The 7,379-nt window shown below is 42.2% G+C and overlaps 1 protein-coding gene across 1 annotated transcript in view; it reads right to left on the reverse strand.

Annotated features, from left to right (window-relative positions):
* Mrtf (Myocardin-related transcription factor) overlaps positions 1 to 7,379 on the reverse strand; it is a 42,439-nt gene that overhangs the window by 20,365 nt on the left and 14,695 nt on the right. The window contains exon 2 of the mRNA XM_080265553.1: positions 2,936 to 3,045. The gene's annotated coding sequence lies outside the window, so the exon portion shown is untranslated. The remainder of the gene's footprint in view (positions 1 to 2,935; positions 3,046 to 7,379) is intronic.

Genomic DNA, 7,379 nt, shown 5'->3' on the forward strand with positions numbered 1-7,379 from the left:
GATGTTTAGCTGTAATTCAAGAAGGGACATGACATGTCTGACTCAGAGCTGTGTAAATATAATTAAGTAAGAACACACACACACACACACACACACACAAGCTGAGTGAGAGACAGAATGAAGGCAAAGTCAGACTGAAGGACAGAGCATTGGCAAGGCAGCAGCATTCTCGACCACACACACACACACACACACACACACACACACACACACACACACACACACACACATTGCACATTATGTGCTTTTACACATATTCTTGGCACTGACAAGGAGCCTACACGTGGTGGCGCTGTTCACCCTGAGTGGTGCAGCTGTGATATCCACCCATGAGCCATACCTTGTCATATTTCCCTGTAACTTGTGTGGAAAGACCCCTTGCCAACCAGGAGATGGTGCTGCCTCCCTACACACTGCATATACATTACTACACAGCACAGTACCTGTATGACGGCCCCACAAAAGCACCTGCTTACCTGTTGTTGGTGGGGTGTTTGGCCAGACATACAAGTGATAAGCAACAACAACAAATTCTTTTTTTAATCTTTTCGTCCCTTACCTATCAATCCCTCCTCCACATTTAGCAGGTTTCTGCCTTATGCTAATGACTTGGCAACACCTTCACAACACTCCACAACTCTCAACAGGCAGCAAACCATCTCCAACACTACTTACTCTAAATATGATAATGATTCCTGACCCCTTTCAGTTTAGTTGATGGCCAAGAATGATCAGACTGGAGGGTGGGTTTCACCAGTAACCAAGGAGACTCCCTCCTGTCTCATGAATATTGCTCATATCACTACTGATATACTCCAGTCTGACAGTGATCCTTGACACTTTCCAGCTCAGATGATGGCCAAGTGTAGTCAGGGTGGACGAATATGACTGGCAACCAACACTACTGTACAGTGAATGCCTCAAAAACGTCCCTCTTTCTTCATCCATTACAACACTTCAAAATATATAGTCAAACACAGAGCCACTCCAGACATCAGAAACCTGTAGCCAAACAGCACCCTCCATCAACCACTACCAGACACCCCACAGAAGCTGTTCTTCCTGGAGAGACAAGAGTTCACCTCCCCAAACAATGATGTGGTCAACACCCTCCTGCACTTCAGTACCAACACAAACTACACCTTATAACCAGTCCACTAGACTCTCACTGTAATGTAGCCTCCCTCAACCCTATACCAATATGAGGACCGCGACAGGACAACTTGACGCATTTGCAAGGCTACTAAAGATGATTCCCTCTAACCTGGAGGGGATTTTCACCATTTTGCAGCTCATTTCTCGTGGCTCATTGGCAGAAGGCAATACAAAGGCTCCAGTGTTAGTCTCTTGCTACAGCTCAGCATTCAAAATGAAGAAAGGGCAATTTTCCACCAGGGTAAAGTGAACAGAGTATAAAGTATGCTTGTTTGGGCTTTGTAGTGTGGCATCTGCAAAATAATATAAGCCAGCACTGAACGGAAATACTTCCCTTCTCTCCAGTAACTCATACTGCTAATATCTAGGTAATGCATCAGTACTGTACCATCATTAGTAACTTCTTTTCTGACCTCTGGTTCAAAGCTGCATTTAACTACTATTCAGTATCAGGTTGTTACAAACCACTAGACTAGCACAGCAGTAGCCATCTGCACATACAAGTATTTCTACCTTTTCTTTAGAGATGCACTGCACATAAATCTGTCCAATGTCATTCTACCGACTATCATGTTAAATAAGGCATGAAAAATCCTTCTCCCATAGTTCCTTGTCCATGTTTCATTCCTCCATTTTGACCCCCTGTCACCTTACATACTAGCTAGATACTGTATAAAAACAATTCTTCAGATTTCTATTACTTTTCAAAAATTTAAACCAAAGAAATTCTCTAGAGTAGGGCAGAGCTCTTCAGACAATATACCAGTCCTCATCATCTCAGAGTCATTCTCCAGATCTTAACTCCTTCAGTTAGTAAGCCCTCTCCATTGCTGAATAAACTGTCTAACATTTGCCAGGACATAACACAGGAAGGTCCATATATGGCACTCATCTTCCACTCCACCACAGAATTCTCTAGTGCAGTTGCAATGACAGTCAGCATTATCCATGTCATTAATTTCAACCCCCACTGCCACACCCTGTCCCACAACAGTATATTGTGCCATTTCCATAACATAGAAGATACCCCCCGGGTGAGTCTCTAGTGGGGCAGTATTTACATATCACCCTGCATGAAAAATGAAAGACATGAAGATACTTTTGGGTTTAAACACCACTTAAACTGCCTCTATTATATTACTACCACTGCGTAGAGAAGGACATCAAATAGCATTAAATAGGTACGGTATCATCTTTCATTCTGGCTTCCACCAAACTATATCATTCAGTTGAGGAAGAGCTCTGCCAAAAACTGATGTAAACGACTGACAACAGCTTAGGACATTAAACTGAACACTGTACACCTTAATTTATTGTTGTCACTTAAGCCAAGTCTGTCTGGCCAAGCAGACCCAGAGACCACAGGTAACCAACTGCTTCTATGGGCCATTCTACAGGCACAGTACAGTACATACACCATGTAGGGATTTGGCAACCCCTTGTGGTAGACAGCACCTCACCAAAGGCAGACCAGGCTCTTCTCCACAACAAGGTGCAGGGAAGTATAGGCAGGTCTGACTCACAGGTGGACACTACAGCTGGTCCACCCAGGGTGCAGTGTGCCATCACGTGCACACTCCCATTCAGTGTCAAGATCTTAAATTAAGTTTCTAACACACTTAAAGAACAAAGGTTGCCCTCAGCTAAATAAATTGTTTGGTAATAAGAGGTATAAAGTACCTGAGACAGCTATTTCCACACGTCATATTTAACGAACCAATACACATTACCACCTACTTACGCACATCTGTTGTGGGATACCCTAAACACCAGTGCGTACCTTAAACCAGTGAGGGTATATGGCTGCAATGGTGTGCAGAAGGTCAGGGTCCAGCTGCACCGCCCAGTACTGTGTCTCACGCCCACCCACCACCACCTTCCGCCCACACTCTGAAATACATGACATTAATAGTACCATCATCACCATCACCTCGCCACATGCCAAAATAATGCCATCATCAACAACATCCCTCTCATAATTACCATCATCATCATCTTCATTATTATTATCAACACCACCATCACCACCATCATCGCAAAAAGACATTCTATTGTGTGTTGAATCTCTCTCTCACTCATCTTCTCCATTCATCTATTTATCTTAATCATTGTGTTTCTTTCACTCTCCACACACACACACACACACACACACACACACACACACACACACACACACACACACACACACAGGATATCATAACAACAGCAGGATACACTTGCAACCTAAACAAAGCACACTGACTTCACTACTATTCTTAACGTCTTCACCTTGATGACTTAATTTGTATTTTATCATTAATTTTAACATATATTCCAGTTAGCTTGAGAGAGAGAGAGAGAGAGAGAGAGAGAGAGAGAGAGAGAGTGTGTGTGTGTGTGTGTGTGTGTGTGTGTGTGTGTGTCCGTCTGTCTGTCTGTGTGTGTGTGTTGAGTCGTCTGTGTACGCAGGAGAGCCTGTGTTTGCGTCAGGCAGGGATACTGAGTGTGGAGGGATGGCTGAGTTCATATTAAGCCTGTGTGAATAGAGGATTTTGTATGCATGTTAGTAAATGTGTGTGTGTGTGTGTGTGTGTGTGTGTGTGTGTAATTCTAACTCACAGAAGAATCATGGAAGAGAATTACATGCGCTTCAGTTGAAGGTGTGGGATGATGGGTTTCTTTGATCCCACTTGAACACATACAAGACTTCAGCATGCAAGTATAATTATGCAAACACACACACACACACACACACACACACACACACACACACACACATACAGCTCTCTCTCTCTCTCTCTCCCTCTCTCGTGTTAAAAAATTGGGTACACAATCGGCAGGATCTACTGCCATCGTTCTAGTTCTAGTATTTTCCACAAAGCTCTTATACAATCGTCCAGAGAGAGCTAAATAAACTAAAAACATATGCTACACTGAGGAAGAGGCAATCGTAACTATAAAGGACGCTGTTCTTAAGCAGTCCACCCTCAGTCACACGAGAAGCCAAACGTAAAAACAAAGTTTTAGTTACACAAGGCACATACAAAATATATAAGATAGACGAAACACGAAGCGAGCACACACACACACACACACACACACACACACACACACACACACACACACACACACACACACAAAATCACGTTCACCTCCTGTGATGTTTGACTTTGGAAGGACCGACCAACAAAAGACCGTAATGCATAAATCAAAATATTTTAGCCCAGTCTCAACTAACCTATCCATATTTGCTCGAACTGAACCCTGCCTAACCTCGAATGACCTAATCCAACCCAAATTAACCCAACCTAATCTAAATTAACCTCACCTAACCCAGTCTAATTGTATTTAACCTCACAATCTCACGTAACCTCCCTATACCTAACCTAACCAATTCTGACACAGCCTAACCGCATCTAACCCTACCAAATCCTACCCAGTCTCACTTAACCATACCATACCCGACCTAACCCAACCCAGTCAAGCCTAAAATGACCTAATCCAACCGAACCTAACCCAGCCTAACCCAACCAAATAAAACCCAACCCAAAACCTATCAAAACCGACGTATTCTAAAGCAATCTAACCTAATCCGTCTATATCTAGTCGATCTGAACCCAACCCAACCAAAAATTACCTGATCAGACCAAACCCTGCCCAAAGTGACCTAACCTAACTTTCGATCGGCTATAAACTCGTTACGAAATTTTGCTGTCTGAAAGTCTACGGATGTCACATTCCAAGTTTCGCCTGTTCTGTGTACATAAGTTTGTGTGTTTGTGTGTGTGTTTATTCAGGAGTGTCTGAGATGTGTACTACGGGGAAAAATTTACACTTTCTTTCTCTCTCTCTCTCTCTCTCGTTAAAAAATTGGGTACACAATCGGCACGATGCGTCCTTCTAATGTAGTACAGACAAAAAACGAGAGAGAGAGAGAGAGAAAGAGAGAGAGAGAGAGAGAATCCTCCCGTAGATAATTAGGTCCAACTGCTAGTGTTGTGTTGAATGGAAGAGGCAGTACATAACAGCCCTCCCTCACGCCCTCCTTCCTGCCTCCTGTTTATAATCCTCTGTTGTTTTTTCTATTGTTTTGGCCCACTGTTACTGTCAAAACAAAGGACAATGACCAGAAATGACTCCCGTAGTGTCCAACGCTCTGTCAGACAGAGGAGACAAGACAATCAACACAGCCTGATCTCCTGCCCTCCTTGTTGTCTTTTGTTTTTAAGGCCCCATTGTTTTTCGTATATTGTTTTTCTGGCCCAGTGGTGCTTTTTCCTGTACATTGCTTTGGTCTGTGTTTTGTAATGTGGCCTAAAACTTGAGTCCCTTCCACTTGGTACTCTGTCTGAGGTTTAAGTGATTGGATGTGTTTTGTTCCTATTTCTGTCTGCGTCCTCGTACTCTCTCTCTCTCTCTCACACACACACACACACACACACACAAGGCTAGGATACTTTTCTTAAGTGGGCGAATCGAGTGAGAACACAGTACTTCAGCTAAAATTTGGTATCAATAAGTAAAACTCTTGCCCAGTATGGCTTGTAAAATTGCCCTGCTTTGAGGAACACCAAAGCATTGTCTCCTTTCCAGCTATTGAACTCTCTCTCTCTCTCTCCCTCTCTCTCTCTCTCACTCTCTCCCTCTCTCTCTCTCTCACTCTCTCTCTCTCTCTCTCTGTCTCTCTCTCTCTCTCTCTTTTCCCATAGAGCCAAGTATAGCCGAGAAACACCCAAAACTTTTCCGCTAGACAAGAACAGAGCATCATTATTTTTTCTCTGCTCAGCTGTTGTGCCGGTCATGGCATGTCGTGGCTTTCTTAAGGGTTATATCAAGACCTGCCACTTCAAGCAGACCCTCTTAACTAAATAAAATCGTCTGGAAATAGCTAGAATAATAAAATGTCAGGGAATAAGAGGGTTAATACTTAGACAATATTTTCAGCTCTGGAAAGAAGTAAACACATGACACCATAGCCTAAGTACGGGTCACTGAGCATAAAAGGGCACTGGTGTGTGTGTGTGTGTGTGTGTGTGTGTGTGTGTGTGTGTGTGTGTGTGTGTGTGTGTGTGTGTGTTATGAACAAAGGGGCGACAGGGAGCAGGTAGACAGGTGCTACATGCCTGACATAAAAGGGAAGTAACACAGGCATAGAATTCATAACGGCATTGACTAGTGTAATATCAATGGTAAGGAGAAAGTAAGAGACAATGGGGTGGTTAACTGATTAGACATGGACTGAGTCATTTTATTTTCTTTCTCTTTTTTTCTATCTATCTGTCTATCTATTTATTGTTTTTCTTACTAATTTTTTCTCTATTTTTCTTTCTATCTTGTTTTTCTTATTATTGTTTTTCTTATTATTGTTTTTCTGTACTTTGATTTGACATGGCTTGATTCATTTTATTTTCTTCTCTTTCTCATTTTTCTTGTTCTTTTTTCTCTACTTTTGTCTTTCTTGTTTTTCTTATTATTTTTTGTTTTTCTCTACTTTCCTCCTTCCTTTCTTTCTTCTTTTTGTTTTTCTCTACTCTTCTTCGTTCCTTTCTTTCCTTATTGTCTTTCTTTCCTTCTCTCTTTCCTTTCCCAATTTAGAATGAGTCTGCAAGAATCACCCAAATTTCTATCTATCTATCTATATCTGTCTATAGCCCAACGCCCTAATCCCGCAAAAGGGTGGCCGCAGACAAAATGCCTCCAAGTCGCTCTGTCACCCACCATTTGACTACCCTCCCCCCAACTCACTCCCCCCTCCCTCATATACACAAATTTCAGTATGTCAAATCTCAAGACAACTTCTACGGTTCCAAGAAAGTGCAGATGAATTAGCTTCCTTGGGTGTAGTATATTGCACTACATCAAGGTAAAGAATCATCAAGGAAATATAATGTAACAGGAAGGTATAGACCGAGGATGAGGTGGAGGGAAGAAGTGGAGAGGTACATAAGAGAGGGGGGTGTAAGTCGGGGAGAGGCAGCAAAATGGAAGGGGACAGGGCAACATGGAGGTGATTTGTTTGTAGGCACCCCTTACGGGATTAAGGTGTCTGGCTATAGATACACAGACGTAAAAAATTGCTCTTGTTTTACTTATACAATTCTGATAATATTTATATATTTTTTATGCACATCTTGGCAAATAACATTGTTTTTATTACAAGTACTAGCTGGTCTGCCCAAATTAATGTCTGGAAAATAAATCACTATTAAAGAGGAGTTACGAAATCTATCTATCTATCTATCTAT

The sequence above is a fragment of the Coenobita brevimanus genome, chromosome 15 (assembly GCF_032717465.1).
Source record: "Coenobita brevimanus isolate Jiangsu-jjx chromosome 15, ASM3271746v2, whole genome shotgun sequence".
Classification (NCBI taxonomy): Eukaryota; Metazoa; Arthropoda; class Malacostraca; order Decapoda; family Coenobitidae; genus Coenobita; species Coenobita brevimanus.